At 39.9% G+C, this 23,626-nt stretch overlaps 1 protein-coding gene across 2 annotated transcripts in view; it reads left to right on the top strand.

The window, feature by feature from the left end:
• lzts2a (leucine zipper, putative tumor suppressor 2a) overlaps positions 1 to 23,626 on the top strand; it is an 83,390-nt gene that overhangs the window by 43,052 nt on the left and 16,712 nt on the right. The window contains exon 1 of one of the 2 annotated variants that reach the window (XM_041789317.1): positions 5,870 to 6,083. The exons of the other annotated variant lie outside the window; for it this stretch is intronic. The gene's annotated coding sequence lies outside the window, so the exon portion shown is untranslated. Of the gene's footprint in view, positions 1 to 5,869; positions 6,084 to 23,626 lie in introns of those variants that run through there. 2 annotated transcript variants of the gene reach the window in all.

The raw sequence follows: 23,626 nt of genomic DNA on the forward strand, positions 1-23,626 counted from the left end.
CAGTCAAGCTCCACCTGTCCCAGCCCAGCTGTCCCCCTCATTCATGAGACGTCCCACATCGATACTCACTGCCTGCTTAGGCAAGGTCACTTTCAAAATACAAAGGAGTCAGTCTCATCAGCGTTGCTTTTAGCAGGAAGCTGGTTTTTAATGGCTCAGTCCTTCAGATTGTACTTCATAGTCCGTCAGAGATTTACTAAATTGTGCATGATCAAAGAAATCAAAGTACACTATAAGACACTAAGAGGGCAATAAATTAAAGCACAAAATACTGTTTTTTGAACATTTCCTAGTTGTGGAAACCATAGCTGCACAATAAATCACAGTGTTTATTATCAAAATAAAAGCAAGTACCACAAACTAATGTCTACAAACTACAAAATGCAAATGTCTAAAATATTACAGTACAAATGAATTAGACGGGCAATGCCTTCTCACTCATCATGCGTACATTTTACCTGATGGATGGACGCTGAGTGTTACAGTCATGCTTTTACACCATTTTGCTGTATGCTATTGTGTAAAACATGCAGAACAGCAGATAGACAGAAGCTGTTAGCTGTAACTAACATTGACTCCTTAATATTATTACACTTGATATCAGTAGTGAATCACTGCACTGCATAATAACTCATTCTATGATTTTCTCATAATATACAGGCCTAATACAAACACACAATAGTTGAGTATTAAGCAGGTAAAGAAGCTGTTTGACTTCTGAGGAGATGGTAGAAACCACAAAATAACAAGGTGGCCAAAACACGCCCCTAATTGATTTATTACTGCGTTTTGCAATGCAAAAGCACGTTACTGGTAGCCAAAGCCTGCATTGGAAAATAGTGACAAAAACACAAAGGCAGTCTTGGTAAAAAATAAAATGTTCAAAAGTTTTCAATAGTGCGTTCTTTTCATACAACATTGTTTTGTGGCTCGCTTTTACCAAAAACTTGCTAAATTCTGCAGAGAAACTGTACCCATCTGTTATACTGTATAGCCTAGCTTCCTAGAGTCCTTCTTAAAGGAGCAATGCTCACTAAAATCACTGGAGGCTAATGCCACTGTTGCTGCTAGGGAACCTATACATCCCAACTAGAAAAATACTGAAATATCCCTTTAAATCAGTTAGCCCAAATGGCCTAATCATGCTTTAACTGCAACTTCACTTTAAATAAAAACATACTGATTATTTATGTGCAAATCTTGATTCAAAATATGTCCCTATGTTTGAACAGTACAAAGAAAATAGTAGAAAACATGATCTTGGCACTTAGGCCAGCAGCAACGAGTATTAAACAGTGACGCTTTGCTCAGGAGCTGTCATTAACAGGGGCTAGCAAGCAAACTGCATAAGTCTGAATGAAAAGATGAAGCTGTTTGTGGTTTCGCATGTACCCACTCTAACTGAAGTGGGAAATTTTCTGAGTGCAGTGCCAGTGTAAAAGGGGCTAATTTTGCGCCTTATACTCATGTAAAGGCGACAAAAACCTCTAATGGCATCGTGTAAATGTTGTGTGTAGCTTGTGTGCTGCCACCTAGTGGCAAAAAGTATTTGACACTTTTTAAAACTTCTATTAAAGTTGTATCAGACAGCTAAAACCTCTTTGTTAATCTTTCCTACTCTGTTTTTAATATCACAGTCGGCCGTCTGCTCTGCTCTGACTCATGAGAAGGTTAAACATGTAACACTGAAGGAATGCTCTTAGTTCTGAAGTTATTATTACCTTTTTGAGGCTTAAATAGAAACTTTTGCTGACTCACACACACACTCACTGTCACACACACATAAAAGGCTCAAAAGCTTTCTGGTGTTGTGTTGCAGCGTGGAAAGGCCGGCTGTGTTAATGGCAGTAAAGTGCCAAGTCAGAGCGCAGAAGTGAACTCTCTTCTCACTTGTTGTACGGCCGTGGGACTCAGAGGGAGGTACAGGGAAGTTCCAGTAAAAAGAGAGAGAGGAAACACACACTAACACTCACACTATTCTCCCCCAGCATTACTCAGTCCTCCTACTGGTTTTCCATGGAAGCAGACAACAATAAACCAAGAGTTGTTAGTGTTGAAGCCAAAACGCAGAGAAACAAAACAGTTAGTGAATTAATTAGCCCAATGACAAACTGACTGCTTGTGCCTATGAAAGCTAGATAGCACTCAAGACAAAGCAGAGTTCACATTGATATTAATGCGGTGATAATTTTAGGTATACAGTCACAAAATTATCAACCCAAGAAAAGGATTAGACTTCATATCAAACATCAAAAACAACTCAAAGTTTTCTTGAAATCTCAGCCTCATATGTGTCCCATAGGAACATTCAGGGTCACACAAGTCATTAGGATGTGACCTCTAGGTACCAAGGATACCTTTACAAAAGACCATAAAAATGGTTTCAATTGTTGTTGAGTTATTTCAGACTGGAGAGTGCAGAAGCTTTCTGGCTATTTTTATGTTTCAGACAGCTGAGGAATGATTTATTGTATTGCTTTTTTAGTTATTTTTACAGAATTTAGGGAGTTGTGTCCTTGGGATTTTGACTGTTGCCTTGGCAAAACAAAACATCACTTCAAGCTCTTTCACTTTGCATTTCCACAACAGAGCCAAAACAATGTTCCACTGTCATTCTTAAGAATACCAGTCTAAGGCTTGAGGTAGACTGGAGTTAAACTCGCTGTTAACCGTGTGAACCCTGCCTACTTGAGGGTATGATGGCTGCCATTGCACCCCTGGTGTCAGATCAGCGCATCGGTTGTGCACATCCTCAAAAATTAATACAGTGCAAAAATGAGATGGAGTATGCACATGTGTGATGCGGCGGTGTTGAGATAGAGGGGAGTGTGCAGAGCAGCAGGAATAATAATGAGAGAAAGTTTTAAAGATATAAGAACAAACCTAGTCTGTAATTAGGCCTAATTAGATCTTTACAATGTATTATTGTCAATGTAATTCAACGTCTGTCAAAGTAGCTTGGACAGATAGTCTGTTTTAGACGTCGATGTTAAATACCAGAGTCAAGTGCATCCATAGCTGCATTTGTTTTGTTTTGTTTTGTTTTGTTTTTTTCTCCATAGAATACAATCTGATGAGTATATTTTGTAACATGCAAAGCAGATGGATCGGCCAGATTCCATCAGGCAGATCCATCTTGCAAAGCTTTAATCTGAAACAACTGTGCAAGGTCTGAAAACAGACCAGACCAATTAGTGTCATTTGAGGAGAACGAGGCCGTGGTTACAGGCGGGTTTAGTTGTACTGTAAGCTGGTGTATACAGTGGCTGCTGCAGCTGCAAAGATTAGCTCAGATGTAGCTATAGCATGATGGCAGTTTTATCAGAACTGGGCCACATTTCTTTTTTAATGGAAGAACTAAGAACCCCACTGAAAGCTTTTCTAGTTGTAGATGATACTTCTGCACTTCTCCCATCCGGCCTCAGCACGAGTTTGATCCATCAACGAGCGCCACTGACAACGCCTGCCTGCTGAGCTAATGTTATTACTGTGGCTGTCCTCTATGCCATTATGCTTTTTTTTTCGCTCTGATTGACCCATAATGAATGTGACAGACAGAATGTTTGTCCAGTCACTTCCAAGATGTTTTTGAAAAGTTCTGCCTTCCCCAAACACCATATGGGAGTTTTCCCAGGTTAATGTGAAATATATGTTCCATGCAATGGCGAAGCGCTCTATTTAACATGTCAGGCTGTATATTTTGACATACAATGGGAACTAAACAGAGGGTGATTTGCAAGTACTGTTTTTTTCTAATAGCTGCTGTAATGACATCTACAAACACATCTGCCTGAAAATCACCAGTAAATTCATTCACTAATTAAACAAACACAAAGGTTGTTATGTCCATACAGAGGAAAATATTTAACAAACAGTGTGCTCAGACCACCGGTCATGGAGCAGCTTGTTGTTGCTATTGATGATTGATGTTTATTATGTTAGTTTTGAGCTCAGAATTATCCTATTCACAGATGCCATGTTTATAGTTTACATCTCACACACCAGCTGTTTAAACTGAGCTTTCTAGTGTGCCCTCTAGAGGTTTCCTCCAGTAACATACGTCACATGAAGGGAAATAAATTTACAAGGATGTTTGTACATATACTCAAGGTGAAACAAAGTATATGGTCTAAAGCAGGGGTGTCCAAACTATGGCCCAGGGGCCAAATGCAGCCCGCAACCCGCTTTTAAATGGCCCGCAGCAAATTCTAGAGATAAAATGAAATATGGCCCACGTTAAAACATGAAGCTTGTGCTTAACTCTAGTGTACTTTTTTGGTTTCAGCACAAGGCATTGCTACCATGTTAAATCTGAAATCTTGATTAATAACATCCTGATGGATTATCATAGCAAATAGCAGCACCAGTAACTTTTCAGGGGCAGAGCCAGTGGTAGCAAGGGCTAAACGGTGCCCCCTGAAATCTGATTGCCCCCCAAAAAATCCTGAAAATGGCTATTTGCCCTGTCAGCCATAAACTAGCCAATTAGGCATACTCAATCACTAAGCATGTATTAACTTACATTGGATTAGTCTTACTAACTTTAAAACCCTCATGGCATGGAATATGAAAGTGGCCCCACCATGCTAATACATTTCTTTGTGGCCCTCTGTGGAAAAAGTTTGGACACCCGTGGTCTAGAGGGACATGACTTTAAAAGAACAACAAGGCAATAGTGGATGAAGCAGCAAAGTCCAGTGCCATACAACATTTTTTTTCTTTTACTATTCTAGTCCTTTTTAATGGAAATGTTTAATGAGGTTTTGCATATTGGCACCATCAGCAACAGAGTGGAGAAGAGCATACAGGTGAAAAGAAAACACAGTAAAGCAGTTTCATTATGTGGACAGAGATCACTACGGTTGTTTGTTGCAGTGAATCTATAGCAAAGTGTAGATGTCGCCACTCTCACATTCCCATGCAGAGGTTGTTCCTTTTTATTAACTGCTGCATTCACACTATGGCTCACCTTTTCTTCGTGCAGAAAATGTACTAAGAGGTTGGCACAGTACACTCAGTGTAAAGTCAGGGGAAATATTTTGCCCTGTAGTGTTCATGTCTGCAGCCCATCCAGAAAATTTTCAGGGTCAGTGTTTGCAAGCTCTGTATGGAAATTCGACCTCATGTTTTTACCTGAAAGTTTTTAAGGAAGGTGTAATCATGACTTCATATGAGATCATGTCACAAGATTGGAAAGCAGATAAAACCAGTATTCAAGCTATTTTGTTAATGTCAGCCTCTCAGACAAACAGCTTCCCCACATCACTCAAATAAAAGAAAAGCTTCCTCCAAACCACAGTGTTTTGACTCTCCCCTCATTCAGTCCGGCTTTGTTACCTGCTCACCTTCATGTGCACAGGAGTGCATGTGGAGTGAGCAAAGAGGAGCAGAAACATGTTATGTAACTCCCCCCATCTGAATGAACCGGCTCCCCTTTCTCTGAGGCGGCTGCAGCTCTTGATGTAGTCGTCGTTGTTTGATAATTGCATAATTTAGTGTAACTGTAGTGTTATTAAGCCTGAGGACAAATGCTTAAATTTGGGAGTTAGACGAGGTGTTCCCCAAATGAATTTGGGCCGTTCTGCTTTTACAAACACCCCCAGAAATAGTGAAAGAAAAAGATGTTCAAACTGGTGCAGGATTGAGTTGATGCAGAGAATATGGGTGAAGAGAGGAAAGGGGAAGGATGAAGCTTAAAAGGGAAGGGGGGAGGAGAGGAGAGTAGTGTGTTAAAAGAGGGAAACTAGAAGCAGGGGGGCTGGCAGACAAAAGTGAGAGAGGGGAGGGAGGAATAAGGAGGAGGAGGGGAAGGCGGTGCTAAGGCAGACAGCAGGATAGGAAAGCTGAGAAGAGGAACAGTGGAGTGAAGTGAGAAGAGAGAGGAGGAGGAAAGAAAAATAAGGGGGCTTCCATTTGAGAGTGTCAGGATATGAAGTCGTGCTGCAGCGTGGAGTTAACAGCAGGAAGGTGGACAAGGTAGACTCTGGGAAAACGAAGGCGAGGCAGACACTGGAGTGGTTTTTACTTATTTTTCCCCGAGAGACAGAGACAAGTGGAGGCAGCGATGCAGGGCTCTCATTGGGGTGAGTGTGTGTTTGTGCATGTGTCTGCAGAAGCTTGCGTGAAATAGGAGTGTATGTTAAAGCTTTGGCTCTCTTTACACTGCTCTTTATCCCACTTTGGCTGCCTTTGCATGAATTTGCTGTAGGAAACTTTTCATTGAATCAGTGTGAAGCCACTTAAAAGGGTGTCAGCTGCGGAAATGCCAATAATGGAAGGTGTGTAACGGAAAGAGTTGAAGACAAAAGTTGTTTGGCGGGCCTGTTCACATGGAAACAGTGATTTTAACAGGACTGGAAACAAGTTTAGGAATGCAAGTTAGTGCAGAAGAGGGTGGTTAGGGCTTCTAAAATGTGGATAAACTCCTATATGGATGGTAAAAGTGTCATGGAATTCTTAACTTTTTAACCGAGTATGTTGTGTTTTGTGCTAATCTTGTGCAACTTGAGTAATGTGCAATATGTTATTTGTAGTTTTCAGAGGTCTGCTCTCCTCTGTTTATGTGTGAATTTATGATTTCTTTTATTGTTTTTGAATATTAAAGTGGAGTAGGGCTGGGTGATAAGGACCAAAAATCATATCTCAATGGTTTATAAGCTAAATGGCGAAAGATGGGTATTTTTGCTATAAAGAAGTAACAAATCATCATAATACCAATAACCATTTAAAAAAAAGAAACTTTAACTTGATTTTAGTTCAAATAAAACCATATTTAAACTTGGTTGATACCATTGCAATAAAATAAAAGTCCTAGACCTGGATAGCCAATAATTATTCATTTTAATTTAGTCATTTAATAATCGAAAATTGCAGAAAAAGTTCCAACACATGGTCTAAATTGTACAAAAAACATCAGCAACATCGCTATATACTGAGGTTTTCAAAATTTCTTTCCTCTTAAATACAAAGTGCTTAAAAATGGTCAAATTATTTAATGATCTGTGGTATCAAAAGGAATAGAAACTTCATGATCTTCAGTGAGAGAGCACTGTTGAAAATGCACAAATATGTTACCAACATGTGAAAAAAAGCGTTCCACCCACTTTTCCAAATGTTTTGAATATATATACAGTGCTTAAATTTATTAGACCACCTGTCTAATAAATGTTATTATTATTTATTTGGCAAATAACAAACTGAAACAACTAAATAGTCCTTTTTCACACATAATAACAAAAAAACTTAATATTTTGTATGGCCTCCTTTGGCCTTGATAACAGCTTGCATTCTTGCTGGCATTGTTTTTATGTATGTTTCCACAGTCTCTTTTGTTATTGAGTTCCAAATAGTTTCTAGCTGTTCCCACAGACTTGCTTTAGATGACACTTTTGTGCCATCAATCTTTGAATCTACTAAATCCCAAATTTGTTCAACGGAATTCAAATCCAGACTTTGACTTGGCCAGTCCATCAGTTCCAGTACTCCAGATTCCTTTTCTTGGTCAGACAGTCTCTGCACAGCTTTGAAGTATGCATTGGGTCATTGTCTTGTTGGTATATGAACCCACGACCAATCAGATTCAGTCCAGAAGGGATTCCATGATGCACTAAGATGTTGTGGTAGGAGTTCTTGTTCATGATACCGTCGATTTTCACTAATTTGCCCACGCTGTATCCACAAATGGAACGCCAAACCATAATGGAATCTCCACTGTGTTTCACTGTGGGTGCAATGCATCTGGCATCAAAACGTTCTCCAGCTTTTATGCGGACATAAACACGATGATGCTTACCGAAGAGTTCAAACTTGGACTCATCCATCCAGAGTACCTTCTTCCAGTCATCAACAGTCCAGTGTTTGTGCTCCCTGGCAAATCTGAGGCATTTCTGGATGTTTGCAGGCCTCAATAATGGCTTCTTAGCAGCTATTCTTCCCTTTAAGCTTTGTTCCGTCAGTCGTCTGTTTATGGTCATTCTGGAGACTTTCTCAGACTCTGATCTAGAAGCATTCATCTCTACCTGAAGATCATCAGTGGTCTTCCTTCTGTCTCTAGTACTTCAATTCTTGAGGTGTCTGACATCTGCTTCAGTTAACTTTGGTTTCCTGCCTCTTCCTTGGCGCATTTTGTAAGTACCAGTCTCGGCAATTGACTCCAAAGCATACTTGACCACACTGTGAGAACACTTTATGTCTTTTCATATTTGTCTCAGAGACCATCCGGCATCATGAAGTGCTTTAATGAAGACTCTTTCATTTTCAGTGAGCTCTCCACATTTTACCGTTTTGAACAGGAATGAGGGATTTCAAACTGAATTCACCTTTTTATACTCAAATTTGAGCTGGCTCACTGGGCTTCTCTGAGAAGTCAGAAATTAATCAAGCATAACATTCAACCACTAAAACTAATTTTTCTGTTCAGGAATGCAAGTAAATAACTTTAATTTGACATATTAATCAAGAAATAATTATGTGCTTTACTATTTTTTCAGTTTTTTTGTAAATCAGTAAATTTGAAAATTCATGGATAACAATGATAATTATATTTTAGCATTAAAAATATCATTTCCCTGAAAGAGCTTCTACATCTTGGTGTATTAACCGTTGCAGAATCATAAAAATTATTTTGGTAATTACCAATGCTGTTAATTTAGGGCAGGTGTGGCATAAACTTTACTTTACTTTTTATATATATATATATATATATATATATATATATATAAACAGTGTGCAAAAAATTTCTTACCATGGTCAAACAGATATGTTTCACTACTATCTAGTAGTATCATTTTGCATTGTATTGTAATGCATTGTATCGTATTGTGTAGTATTGTATCATATTATATCTGATAGTGACATATTGTATTGTGAAATATCGTATTGTGTTTTGTAGTATCTTACTGTATTGTATCATAGCATATTGTATCTTGAAATATCGTATCGCATGGTATCAAATTGTATACAGGGGGTTGTATCTTAATCCGGTAACAACAAAGTACTGGTACCAACACATCCGATACCTACCGTACTAAATCACAATACAAATTTTGGTGCTTAATTTCATACCTCCCACCCCAACTTTCCTGTCACTCCAAAGGAAGGCTTGAAATACGTTATGTGAAGAATTTACACCTGTTTCTTCTACTTATCTTATTTCTGAATCTTTTACCATACCAAGAAGGCTCTTATTGAACTGCTGACTTTTAAAACACTTGCTTTCTCTTAAAAGTATCATACTTAAAAGTATGTCATGTCGTACTGTATCATATCATGTACCATCATATCATGTACTATCGTATCATATCGTGTCATGTCGTACTGTATCATATCGTGTCATGAACTATCGTATCATTTCGTATCATATTGAATCATATCGAATCGTGTACTATCATATCTTATCGTATCATTTATCGTATCATATCATATCATATGTTGTATCATATTGTGTCGTGTCATGTTGCATCGTAACGTATTGTATCGTATCATGTATCATATCATATCGTATCGCATCATATTATATTGTAACGTGCAGTATCATGTAGAACTGTAGTCTTATCTTACTGTATTGTAACTTTTGATTAACCTTTTTTATTGTATTGCTGGTTTAATCATGTTCTGTTTCATATTGTTTTTTGTTGTACTGGACGATATCCTATCGTTTTGCATTATATCATTTTGTTTTGTATTATATTGTATTTAATACCAACACAACACTAGATATGATACTATTCCATGATCATATTGTATCACTTAAGTACAATTCTGGTACAAAACATTTCCAGTCTTGTGTATCCTCTTGTTTAATGTTTGTGTTGTATCACTTAATAAAGAATCAGTGAAGTGGACAGTGGTATGATTCAAACTGAGCTTACTAGCATTAGCTTGACGTTTTGGCTCTAAGTAATGCTACAGATGTTTTGCCTGCATGGGCAGACTTAAACACACCCCCTTTCTTGTATTTTGGGAGGTGGGATGATGACTTTTTGGTGGTGTGTGAGAGCCCAGATTTTCTAATCCTGATCCCGGGTAATCTGCTCATTCCTGTCTGTTGGGGGTATTGATTTGAAATTTTAGCCTTTAGAAAATCTGTTCTATTCTTTGGACTGTAGGCCTGGAGGGGAAAGAAGAAGGAGAAGCAGGAGGAGGGTGTTATTCAATCTGTCTGTACACACTGACACTGAAGATAAGAAAGAGCATGAGGCAGCAGATATGTTTCCAGCAGACCATCAGGCTGCATCTTCAAAGTTTGACCCTAACATGTTTTTATCCAGATAACTCAAAGAGTATCTTTGTGTTTCTTTTGATGATCGAGCATTTTCAGAGACACAGGCTGCTGTTGTTTCTCTTCTGTCTTCCCTACATGTGTAATTACAGGACTCCTTGCGTGCCCCTGGCCGCATATTACAGTTTCTCAAGTTTGTAATGTGTCAGCAGATATGTTTATAGTCAGAGCGGTTACATTCACTTCACTCTTTGTAGTATCTGTTGATCTTAGGGTGTCGTGTTGAGGTTTTGATGAACGCACGTTTGGATGAAGACTGTAATTACAGCGTCTGGGTTTTGGCAGAGCTAGAAGGGGTGACGTTTGACTCTATAAACACTGCGGCTGTAAACAGGCAGGTGTCAACTTTACGCAAATGTTGATGTAAAGTTAAACCTGACATTTGTGGTGGACAGGAGTGGGAGTAAGGGCATATAGATGGAGACGATGGGTTACCTCATGTGTTCTAAGCAAACAGATGAGGTATATGAGTCACGTGTTTCAGCAGGTTATATGTAACACTTTCAAGCTGCACTGAGTCATGCTCTCTGTGTGCCTATGGTGTGTTTAAGTACAGTAATAAATATTGTAAAGTAGCTACAAACACAAGGTAATGAGACTTTCAATAGCCTTCTTTCTCCTTTTATTTCCTGATTTTCTTCTTCCTTTCCCAGTTCAAAACTAGTAAGGCACTTGGTTTGATATGGCTTTCAATGAAACCATTATAAAGTTTATCACCCATTTAAAATATTTCAAACATGTAAATTATTTATTAACTTGAGTCATCTTTAAGGAAATATGTTTCCACTACTTCAAAACTTCAGCATAATCGTTATGACAAATATTTTGAGTATTTTCAAGTCTCTCGATTCTTACAGTGTGAGTTATGTCAACTTTTCATCTTGAATTTTTAAGGCAGCCTGAAAACTTTTAAGTTCAAACAACGAGAGCAACCAGTGTCTTTTCTACAGAGTAAAGTGAAGAGAATACTTCTAAAGCTGTCGAAGTTGAGCTCAATTTATTAAGTACAGCTCAATACATGATCACAGGATCACACGTGCAAGTAAAAGATGTCACATCAGTTTCCTGAGTGTAGCTTATGTTCACAGTGCTAGCACCGGGATCCCTCTTGCAGGTCAGCATACAACTTTATCTCAACTTTCTAGATCAAATTACTGCCAAGCTGCACTGCTCACAATGTTAGCTGTTCACTGTGCTTGTTTACGTACAGGTAGTAGAGTATTACGGTAGCAGCCATTAACAAGAGCTGCAGCTTTATATTTTGGCAGACAGCTGCCTAGACACGACATTTAAGTGACATTGTGATCCTGAATTGATAAAGACTAGAGCTATGCATGGGGTGCTTTTTCCCACTTCCACATTTCTGACCATTTCTGCTCACTCCCGCAGTGTGTGTGCCGTCCATTCAAACCCACAACAGGTCTGTCCAATTCCTCCTGCATCCTGCACAGGTTATTACACAGCATTTATCATCATTCAATTTTAAGTCATACAAAGGTGGGATTGTTTCCTGATCTCTGGAAAGTTTGTGCATCATAAAAACTGCAGCGTACTTCTAAGTTAATCTTTATGTTGTGCCATTAGCAACCTTTTCCCCATATAACTTTATAATGGCTCAGCGTCTCTGAGCACGTACAACACAATAAGGGTAGCACTAAAGCTTTGCCTTATATACAAAATTTTAGAGCGTGCACTTTATTGTGGCGCTTTAACAAAGCAACCTTTTTCCTTTGAGCACCCCCTATTAATGGTGTGCCTCCCCAGGACCACCCTGAGAAAAAAAATGATGCATTGCTATCAGACACAGAATCCCAATAATACAGGTCCATACACATTTGTCACTACCAAAAGACCTTTTTATGAGCCTGGACTGCAGGTTGGGAACCAGTGCATTAGAGTTGGTCAGTTTATTTATTTTTTGCACCATTATTTCTTCATACCTTGCCAGCTAGGCAACTTAAAACATGCTTGTTAAAGATATGAAACTATCCTCATCTCTATTCTTTCAGAGATGCTGTCGAGCTAAAATCTTGGCAGGTATTTATGTAAAGCCTTTAGATAAGAAGCGTTAAATTAACACTGAATAAGCGTGACAGGCTGGAACAGAGGAAAAGTGAGAGACAGCAAAAATTAAGTCGGCGTGGCTTCTTTGCAGTTTTCCATGCCTATGTGTCCTTTTCACGCCATCTTTCCTTAAACTTAACAGCTTTGACAGTTAGTCCAAACACACGTGCTTCTTTACCATGTGAGATACTTTTTCCAGTGAATGTAAGTGAATTATATATTATACATCGAGGCTGGCACAGTTAAAACTAAGGCGTAACTGCTTATGTAATAGCTGCTGTGGGACTCATTTGCCTGGCTGTTTTTAGTAGCACGGGGTGTGTGGGCGGCATTGTGTGCGTTATTTTCTGCCTCGGCTTTGATCAGTGATTTCAAAAATAAAGCTTTGACACCTTTGCGGAGAAATTTTAGATATCTTGGCCTACTTTTCCTCATTGAAGCCTGAAGTGAAGAAAGTAAAACAGCTCTCCCATAATCAACACTCCTGTCACTGCCCCCTCCTCGTTCTCCTGCACTTTGTGGGTCACATTGTCAGTCAGAAGTGTTGTTGCTTTCATTGCGAGATAACAGGCCTCTTCTCTGTGCTGTCTGCCCTCTGTTAGACTGAAACAATAGCCCTCCACAGCCAAAGCAGCAGGGGGGGAGGAAGGGAAGTTTAGGAGGGAAAACGTGACTCCTCTCTCCGTGTTTGGGACAATGAGAAGTCAGGGCAGTGAAAGCACCTGCATTTTCCAAGATGTACTTTAAATAAACATCACGCTGAAGACAGACATCCTGATAAAACATCAAAGCTGCCACACAAATGACTGTTGCAAGTCAGTGTCGAAGAGTTAAGTCTGAAATGAGAATTGATCCTGACAAACAGTGTTCCACTGGCCAGGCTAATCCTCACGTCTCTACCACTGGCATTCTTGGTATTTCCAGTGTCTGCGGGTCTGACCACTGACCGCCGCTGGATAACTGTCAGTGGCTGGAAATACTCCTGGAAAATCCAACATTCACAGCAGACTGGGAATGTCAGCCATCTTCCTTTTTTTTAACATACTGTTACCTCAATTTCCTCCTGAGCTGAGTTTCAGCACTTTTAGCATCAGTGTTGTCTGAAAATATACAAACTGAATTTGTCCCTAGTGTTAAGATAAAGATAAGTGTTTACTTAATGGTAGCGCTAAATGGATCCAGTACTTCCTGACTCAACTCTTCTTCAGGAAGCTGTCTAAAATTTTACACATTTCCACACACAGAACATTATAGAACACATTGAATTAGCTTTTTACATTCTTGTTGATGCCTTTGTCTTACTTTTAGACGGATGATTGTGTCTGATTCTCCCTTGTTTCCTTGTCCCAGCCTATGGAGCATGCTAGCTGCTAGCTTACTTGTTCTAAGCCATGCTAACTTCCTGTTTGCCATAGCTCTGTTCCTTCAGAAAAGAAATGTGTGAAAAGCAGGTCTATTTCTCTATTCAGCTAAATGCCTATTCACATTGTTTTTGACCTGCTAGTCTAAAGAGGAGAAAATACTTAGAAAACAGTCGAATTCATCACACAGTCATTGTTTCAGTGGGTATATAATATGAGCCCAGTATCCTGAGTCAAGCATAGCTAAAGTTAGCAGTTAGCTCAGCCAGCCTACGTTCCTTTAGATTGATATCATGCTTAATGTAGTTACTCGTCACTTCAGTTGAGTAGTTATGAGTATAACTTGATTTCTGTTTTCTTGTTTAAAAAAACTGTCATAACATGCTGTTCCTAAGACATGCTAACTACTTTTTGTCTGGTGAAGTACCGGGGGAAAGCTCTGGCAGGAAGGAGGTAGCCAGTAACCAAAGCTACAGCAGCTACTAGTGGCGGGAGGATTATTGAAGTTTTAAAAGGCCCGTGTTTAGGAAAAATCATAGGTATTTAGTTTGGCCCACTCATAAATCTTCCACCGGCTAATTTGATGTACAAATTTCACATCTAGCTGGGTAACTGCACGTATCCCTAATGAACATTTAAATTATGACCTCTGTCCTCTTCAGTTCAATGACATAGACAATATTTACAATATTTCACAGAAAAGTTGTAGTTTTGAGTGACTTACTTTGAGTTAATTGAGTTAATTATAAACTATTAACAATGAGTTAATTAACATGCTTGTTTTAGTATAACATTTAGATGTAAAAAGCCATCTGGTTCTCTTTGTTTTATTGTACTGCCTTTTTTGCTCATTCAGTTGAAAGTAACCAGTAAACGAGGTCATGTTTTGAACTGTACCCTAACAACAGCATTAGCTAGCTTTAGCTTCAGCCCATTTAGTGCTTCTGTTGCAGATGGTGAAGTGTGCTGTTTTATATCTAATATAATTGAGAAATATAATTTGCTGCTTTCTAATTGACATTTCAAGCTTTCCAAACTTTCCTTGAACCAAATGTGCACTACACAGTTGTGTAAAGTTTGATAGTTGCCAGATCTTCTGATGTATGATTGTGGTCCATCTCTGCCTTCTTTTCATGGCATTTGGCATGCAATAGAAGGCACCTGGGATATTAGACTTGCCTGTTAGAGCCTTCCAATGAACAACAGATGCTGAGAGCACCAGCTGGGTGTATGAAGTCAGTCTTATCGTCTACATTGGACTTAGCTACAACAGACTCCCAGGCTCAACTTTTCACCAAGTGGACTGAGGAACAGTCGTAGCTACACCCTGTTTTAGCATGCTGGTTCACATGTACATTTGAGTGTTGCCAAGGAACACACTTACGTCTTGTTTTATCTTCTATCAGTATGTAGTCAGAAGATTTGGATAACATAAATCAAAAGAAAATGAGTCATTGTTTCTCTGTAGAGCCACGAAAGAAACAGGCAAGTTGATGACCTGACACATTTTGTATTGAGGGGATATTGTTCTATTTATACAAAGAGTTGGTCTGCTAAAACAAAGCTTTTCTATCAGCTGACTGCCCAAGTAAGCCTCAAAGTTTATAGCCTAATCACAGATAACTTTGTCCCCCTAATGTATGCCTTTTCAATGATAAATCTGTTGACAAGCCACGTTGCCATTGTGTTTCCTATGTTTTATGACCATTGCTGTACGGTTTCCATTCACAATACACCGGTTAAGTGTGATTTCTTAAAAGTAATGCCTGCTCCATCCTTTGCGTGAATATTACAACCCATGCATAACTCAAACAGAGCTGAATAACTATAACTAGTAGCCAGTAGTTCAACTTTCATTACATATTATGTCTGACCCTTGGTTGGGAACCTGTACTTTTTCACTCAGGTATGCCAAAGTATAACTCTACTCAGTTGATTTCTCAGTTTTATTCTTAGGTGTTTTTTACTTTGCAGCATATTTTCTCCTTACACAGACAAAGACTTCACCCAGACAACCTCAATCAGTATAGGTGCAGATGCTCTCGAAGCAGAAACTCGCTGCTTAAAGTGGGGCCCATAAATAAGTATGTGATTGACAGATTGTGTCCCCAAATCACCACAGTGTTTTCACAAGGCTGTGTCGCTACTTTCATGTAATCTAATTTCAATAGATTGCTGGCTGCTCTCGCTGTCAACCCCCACTGGGAGTTTCTTGACAGTTAGATGTGTGTGTGCACTATGTGAGTGTGTGTGAGATGGAAAGAAACCCAGTCTTCGGTCACCCCACTCTCCAGCAGCCTCTCTCATCTGAATTGAGGCCAGATGCTTTGAGATGCTAAAGAGCCAACCTGTCTGCTGTCAGACTGTCTGACACACACAAAACTCACTCACTCATTCACCTATTCATTAACTCTTTCTTTTTCTCTCTTTTCCAACTTCTCCTGTGTCTCATTTGCGTAAAAAATGCGGGCCTCCGCTGCCATTGCAGCGCTTTCAGAAAGGAGGGAGAAGCAAAAATCTGCAACAGCAACAAGTTTTTGTAAAAGAAGATTAAGGAAAAACTGAACTGTGGGAGGATCTGCTGCCAATTACTCCTACACAGACTCACTTTTTAGAAACTTTACTTCTCCTTTTGTTTCACCGAAGAAAACCAGGTTTAATGAAGTCAGATAGCTGCGAGGCATGGATGCAAGAATTCACAACTTTTGTTAAGCTACAATGTCAACCATGTTAGTTTGCCAGAAAGGACAATATCAGCCTGATTTGAGTGAAAGGAGGCTTGGCACTGAGGTGATGGGTTAATGAGGCCTCAGTAGGTTTGCATGCATTCAGCAATCTCCAACACACACACTTGATTACTCACAAACTGCGAGATCTTAAAGCCAATCCATGTGGGGGTAGGTGACAGTGAGCTACAACGCAGACAGGCAGTCATTGTGTTGGAATGGAGGAACATTATAACCTCAGGTCTTCTGGCAAAACATTAAAAAGCCTCTCTCATTTTACACTGGAGTCGGCTGACTTCATCCCAATACCATTTTCTCTCCTGTTTGAAGTTTTATTGTGCCGTTTCAGTCAGTAGATGCATGACAAATGAGCTGGATAGATTAGGTGTAGATTGATTGCCCTGCTGAGGTATTATGTGTGTCAGTGTGCTGCTGCCTTGCCTGTACTTGTGGATTTTCTTTTGTCAGCAGCCGAGGAGGATTATTGTGACTCACCTAGCTTGTGGATTTTCTCCTGAACTCTGCCTGTCTTTCTCTCCATCCTCAAAGATCACGGGTCTCAGGATTAATCAAGGCCACCCAGGCTCTGTATACCTCTGCTGGTGTGAACAAGTTCAAACTATTTCAATAACATCCTGCTTTAATAAGAAAACTCAACTGTTGTGTTTTATCACTCATTGAATGTGGCTCCTTATTAAAGAACAAACATCTTTATGAATGGTTCCATTATCACTCCAGTGCTGATACTACTCATCAATAGAGGGCCTGCTCCAGAGTGAAAATTTTATACCCTCCACCTGTTGCTCTGGACTTCACGCTAGCTTCGCCCTCTGTTAGTCACGCTGTACTGTGTTAGTGTTAAAGAAGGGTCAGATGAAAATCTAGCTGCATACATCAGTGAGCAGAGAGTGGAGAGAGATGGGGGATGGAGAAGGAAAGGGTGACAGGAGGGTGGAGGAGCAGCAATCCCACACAGGAAGCGAGGTAAAGAGGAAAGGGATACGGGTGAAAAAAGAAGGGAACAGGAAAGAGGGTTGAAAGCGGAGGAAGGAGGTGAAAGACCCTAAAAATATGACAGTTTGTCAGGAACATGAGTTAAAACTGTTTCTAATATTGTCAATAATTCATAAAGTATAACATTGAAGAGGTGGTGCCTAGGAATGACCTGGAAGTTTTTTGTCACCCAACATGAGATAGATCACCTGTTTGAGGAAGGTTTTTGGACAGACAAGTTGCACAAGCCTGTTGAAATGCACACAGTATGTAACATATTTCTCCATACTCTGCAGTACTTTTCAGCTTTACCGAGTCTTTCCTGTCTCTCTAGCTGTCCTAATTAATAAAGGCAAAGCCCAAAAATGATCTTCCAGCATAAAAAGGCAGGCTGAAATCAGGCAAGTTTCCAGCAAATGTAACTTTTTAAATGAGTTATGACTGAACTGTAACTCATGGAGACTGCAATGTACAGAAGAAGAGACACAGAACTGGAAATAGACTAAAAGAGGTAAAGGACATTAGAGGCACACATTCATGGAGCAGATTACCAGCACTTTTGTAAATTTGTTTTATGTTTTTTGTAACTACCCAAGACAGTCTGGCTGCAGCCCGTTCATTTCTGGTTATCTCATAACAGAAGTACACGCCAACATTTTTAAAATAACCTTGGATTAAACTTCCGTTTAGGGTTAAGAGAAGGGCCAGGGTAAGGGTTACGATACCAAAAGTTAAGTCAAAATCCTTAGCTGCAATTCATTGTTACAAAACATTTGACAAAGCAGAGTAGACGGTCTGCTTACAGGAAAAAGCTCATCCTTCGTAAGAACATTCCTAGCCAGCAAGCATAGCTTAAATAGCATCTTCAGCTGCATAAACTACATGGATAACAGAGCTGCGTAGCTAAAGCAAAGCTAGGCTCACAAAGCAGCTAAGTACTGTGTAGCTAAGTTAGCTTTAGCTGTGATAGCCCTGTGATAAACATCTTGTGTTAATTTTTTATGCTCTATAGTCAGTGGAAATAGAGATGCATGATCTTAAAGGCAAGATATCAGTATTGGCAGATATTTACATTTCTGATGGTAAACACAGCTGATATATCAGGCAGACCTATCGATAGTATAAATCATATATCTGCCTTAAATATGGGTTAAAACAAACAAGGGTACCATCAGGTATAGGTGGCTGCCTAGGCCCCCGTGAACTCAAGAAGGCCGACAGTGAGCCCTGAACATTTTAAATGAAGCCCTAAACATCTACTTCCCTATTCTGGTTGACTCAGCCTCTCTTTGCACTGGAGACACTTGGTGTTCTTCACAATAATAAAAGTGTATCGTATCTGTACTGACTAATATGAGTATGTCAATGTCTGCAAAATCCTGTATCATTCATCCCTAAGTTCAAGATTATTTGTACAGCTCATGTCAGCAACGGGCCTTTCAAAGTGGTTCAAACAAGTCCTCCGAATAGAACAACAGAATATAACAAAGTCAAAGAAAACATTTAAAAGTTTGTAAAGCTGGTTACTCATTTATATTGCACTCAGACCAGTGGATTGGTGCATTTAAAAATAATGGTTTAAATTCACAAAAGTGTGTGAATTTGTTGTAAAAGACAAATTCAGATCTGTCTGCCATATTTTGTCTGGTTGCCCCTGCCAAATAAGGTTTAAAACAGACTCAGCAGACTGAAAACATTGCATTTCTTTGTTTTTTTGTGTATCAAAGTCAGGCATTACACAAGTAACTAGAACTCCACTCAGCTGTTTTTATGTTGTTTAGTTTTAATAGGCTTCCTCATAACTATCCATGACAAATCTGCTGCATTTGCACTAATGTTGATCTTGTTCAGCTGCAGAGGATGACGGCATGCACCCATGCTCTCACCTTTTACAAGACTGGCAATTATAGACCAATCCAGCTACTTTTAGCAGAAGTTGCTTACATCAACTCTAGCATGTGTGTAAATGTCCTCAGCCGTAAGGTCACAGTGGTGATGGTAACTGGCTTTCTTTTTACTTTTTGCTCTTATAATCAAAATAATCAGAGACATGCGGGGAAGAGATAACAAAAAGAGAGAAAATTGACAGAAGTAACATTTTCATTGCTCAGCAGTAGAGATGGTTTTGATAGGAAATGATGTCTGCCTTCACATTTGATTTTCCTGCCTGGAGATCTGGTGCTCAGACTTGTGTGTCTGTCTGCTGGCCAAATAACGTTCAAACAGGATTATAGATGCCCAGTGTTCCCAAGATCTGAGGGCCTCTTTGGAGCGTCTCTTCGGACTACCTGGAATTGGAATTCCCCTCTAAACCCCACCAACACTCCCCCTCCTCCCTCCACCAGCCTGCCTTTGTGTCCTGAACCCACTTCTGCTGGATTTTTGCTTTTTGGAGCTCCGTCCTGTGCCCAGCAGAGTCTCCGGAACAGCTCTGAGGTTGCGTGTGATTGCAATGCGTGATCTCCTGCTGCAGAATAATGGGCTTCCTCTCTCCCTCATTATTAACAGACTTATCATAACGGGATTATTTCCCCATCACAAACCCCACTTCTGGATCTTGTTAGAAAGCTACCTGGGAACCTCTTTCTTCTGTCAGTCCTGCTCATAGTCATCCAGGGCCCGGCTGGTGGCATGTGGAGGGTAAACTCTCACAACCCCCTCGGTGTATTCACAGCTCCTGTCAGAGGCAGTGAGGCTGTTTTAAGCCATTCAGCATCATTTAATAGTTTTAGAGTGTCAGGATGTGGTGTAAAGTGGCCCCAGGTTGACCCCATAAGAGCCGGCTGTAGCACTACTGGAGTTATTTTTGAACACTGAATCAAATACCTCGCCAAGAGAACGCCTCATGAAAGACTATCAGAGTGATTTCAGGCACTTGAGATGCTTTCTATTTTTAGTGATGACTGTTTTTACTCTTCCTGTCTGCTGACAGCAGAGGAGGATGCATGTAATGAGGAAGGTGGAGGACGGGGTGAAGGATGGTAAAACTGTTCTCACTTTGTCAGAGAGCCATATTGTCTTCTAAACACTGCCCCTTAAAGGCAACTTTTACAGCCGCTGATATATCTTGCCTGCAATGTCCTGCCCTTTCTAAACTTCCTCTCCACAGCAGCACTGTTATGAAGCTCTACTGCTATAGTGCCTTTGTGTATAAAGATTTAATCCAAGATCATTGCATTATGGTGTTGTGGAAGCACGAGAGGCACTGACACACAACAGCTAAACTTGGAAAAAATGTCAATACTTTGATACTTCTTGATACTCTATGAAAATATACTTTAAGACACTTTGTGATATTGATCAAAATCTTGTCCTTTTAAACAATACAGTCTGTTTAATAGTCTCAAAAAGTACCAGAGCCTTAAAAAACTCCACCTCTTGAGTCATGTATTTAGGCCAAAGCTGGTACTGGCAAAAGAGAGAGAGCATGATCTAAACTGCATAAATGCAGTATGTTCTCAACATATTTGTATAGATATTACGTAGTGTAGTACATGTTTTACCATCATGGGTGATATTGCTAATTCTTCATATATTGATTCTATCATTATTGACTTTATAGCCTTATCCTTCAAAATGGGAGTTAAGTATATGGCCGTGACAGCCTTAAATTTATCTTTTATTCATTGTTTTGTTGTTTCTCTTGTCCCTCTTTCTGTGTCCCCCTATTCTCTCTAGCTCCATTTGCACTACCCTTAGAAATGCGCAGAATCCAAATAGCGCAATAAAAAACTGGCAGTTGAAACACCTTGATTTTGAAAAACTTCTCAGATATCACTAAAAAGTTTTTAAGCTCTCATGAGGAGGTTTTTCAGACGTTAGAATATAGAAATATATCGCAAAAGTGCAATGGAAACACTTTTTCCGCATATACACATCACAGGAAGTAACATATGGTGTCACATGACCAGTTCACTCCAAGACAACATGGTGCGGTACGTGTGGACAGAAGAGGAGATGGGACCCTTGTATGTAGCTTTTGCCATACATACAGACTTTGCCTTGAACTATCATCCACTGCCCCTGTCTTTTGTTCAAAACTGTCAAGGCAACAGCTATAGATGTAATCGTAAATGACCAACATGCAACAGATTTTGAGCGTCCAGCTTCCTTGCAGCGGAGTCTCGTGAGATGAGATTTTTCGAGAATTGCAAGGCTCATGCCCAGATCCATATAGTGCTGAAATACATTTCTGTGATTAAAGTCCATTGGGATGTCTTCATGTACTTGGAGGGGTAGTGAGGCTGATGGAAGGCCTGCACCTGATGCTGGTGAGATGGATTGGAGGTGGCTGGGGTGGACGAGGGTCAGAATGAGTGCCCGTCATGGAAGAGAAGAGAACAAATATAATATGACAGCTGCATCATGATTGCTCAAACCAGACATTTAATAATTTATCCAGCTAATCATGCACATTTCTAGTATTAAAACTTCTCCACTAAGCCAGAAGCAAAAGCAGTAAGAGGCATAACAGCAGCCGGACAGAGTCACTGTACAATGTCAGACATGACAGGGTGGAACAGCAACGTCCTGATCAATGTGGAGCTCCTGCTGTTTGTTGCGCCCCTCATGCTTCCCCAACACTGTAATGCAGTCGGACACCAGTTTAAAGCCAGTGAAGATTTAATGTAAAAGTATGAAGGCTAGGCAAAGGTCAAGCTCTGTTACAATGCTGATGTGGACTCGTATTGTAAAAAGAGTCTTCCAGGAATGCAGGGGGAGGAGGGGAGGACTTCAATAAGTTTTTCGAGCAACAACCAGTGAGAAACTTCAGAGGAAGAAAATTAGCTTTTGGGATTTGTTGCCAGAGTAGCCAGAACAAAACAAGACTGTTGGAGGTCACAGGGTGGGAGGAGAGAATCAGACCCAGCTCCCTTCCACTCAGCAGGGGGTCACAGGGTGAGGGATTGGGGGGGTCACGGTTGATGGTCTCAAGGGGTTGTTAATTCTATTATCCCTGCCTGAGAGGTCCTTGTCGGGGCCGGGGGAGAAGAAGAGGTGGGACTGGCGGCATAAAAGGTGAAAGGAGGTTGTGAGGCGTGATTATTTTGGCTTGGGAAGTGATCACATACCACACATATCTTTATCTCTTTGACTCATGTGAACTCATGAAGTCTCTCTTTTATTTTTAACTCCCCCTTACTCCCTGTCACATATAAGCAGCATCAGATTGCTTAAAATAGATTCAGCTTTCTCAGGCCTTGGTCAGTGATACCCAACACCAAAACTCCACAAGTTTTTTTTGTGGGAAGCTGTTTAGAGGCCGATCACTAGTAAGTTAAAAAAACACAAAAGAAACTATCACTATCATTGATCTCCATAAAACATTCATAATTTGCACACGTGGTATTCCAATGCTTAGAATCTGTATGAATCCCATCTTAGGAGTGCAAACGTCCTCTTTTCATGATTTGGGCCATAGAGAGCTATTTTTTTCTTACCTTTCCAAACTCTCCTGTCTCTTGTTGATCTTTGGATAGCCCTGATTGGTCACTGCTCCCAAGAAAACATTAGAAGAAGAAATTAGAGTACCTTGATTGGCCTAAAAAGCTATCAGGGAGTTGTTTTTCATAGCAAAAAAAAAAAAACATAATAATGAGTCATATTACCATGGATTTAGCAATGTGGATTTGTAGTATCAAAGCTCTAAATAAAATCTTTGCTTTGTGCCTCTGAATGGGATACAAGCAGCAGGAGCTGTCAGTAGATCAGCAAAATGCTAAGCTTTGAATCAAATTTACTCTGTAGAGATCTGTCTTACAGTTCCTGAGAGATGGTAAACAATGCAACACTTAAATTAATGAAAAAGACAAGTGTCAACATCTAAGTCAGGTAGTTTTCTGGGAAGGTTACGCTGAAATCTTCTGGAAAATTTCAGGAGTGGATGTGTAAAAAAATGATATTGCCATTGTTCTTTCTTTTGAAGTTGACATTTAAAGCCTGGTGACTCCTTACAATATTTGTGACTTTGACGAACAGATAATCAGAAAACAACAAAGATAGAATTAACTAAGCTGTAGGTGGTCTGAAGCTGAGTATACTGAAGGTAAAACTGCATACAACTAGTGTCTGAACTTGGTGGTGGTGGTGGTGGGAGGGGGCAAGCAGGGTAGTTTTGAAGAGAAACTGTCTGAAAGTAATAAACTTTCCTCATTTATAACGGAAATGGGCTGATAAACACATATTCCAACCTTTAACCATGA

Source organism: Cheilinus undulatus, linkage group 6, assembly GCF_018320785.1.
Source record: "Cheilinus undulatus linkage group 6, ASM1832078v1, whole genome shotgun sequence".
Lineage (NCBI taxonomy): Eukaryota > Metazoa > Chordata > Actinopteri > Labriformes > Labridae > Cheilinus > Cheilinus undulatus.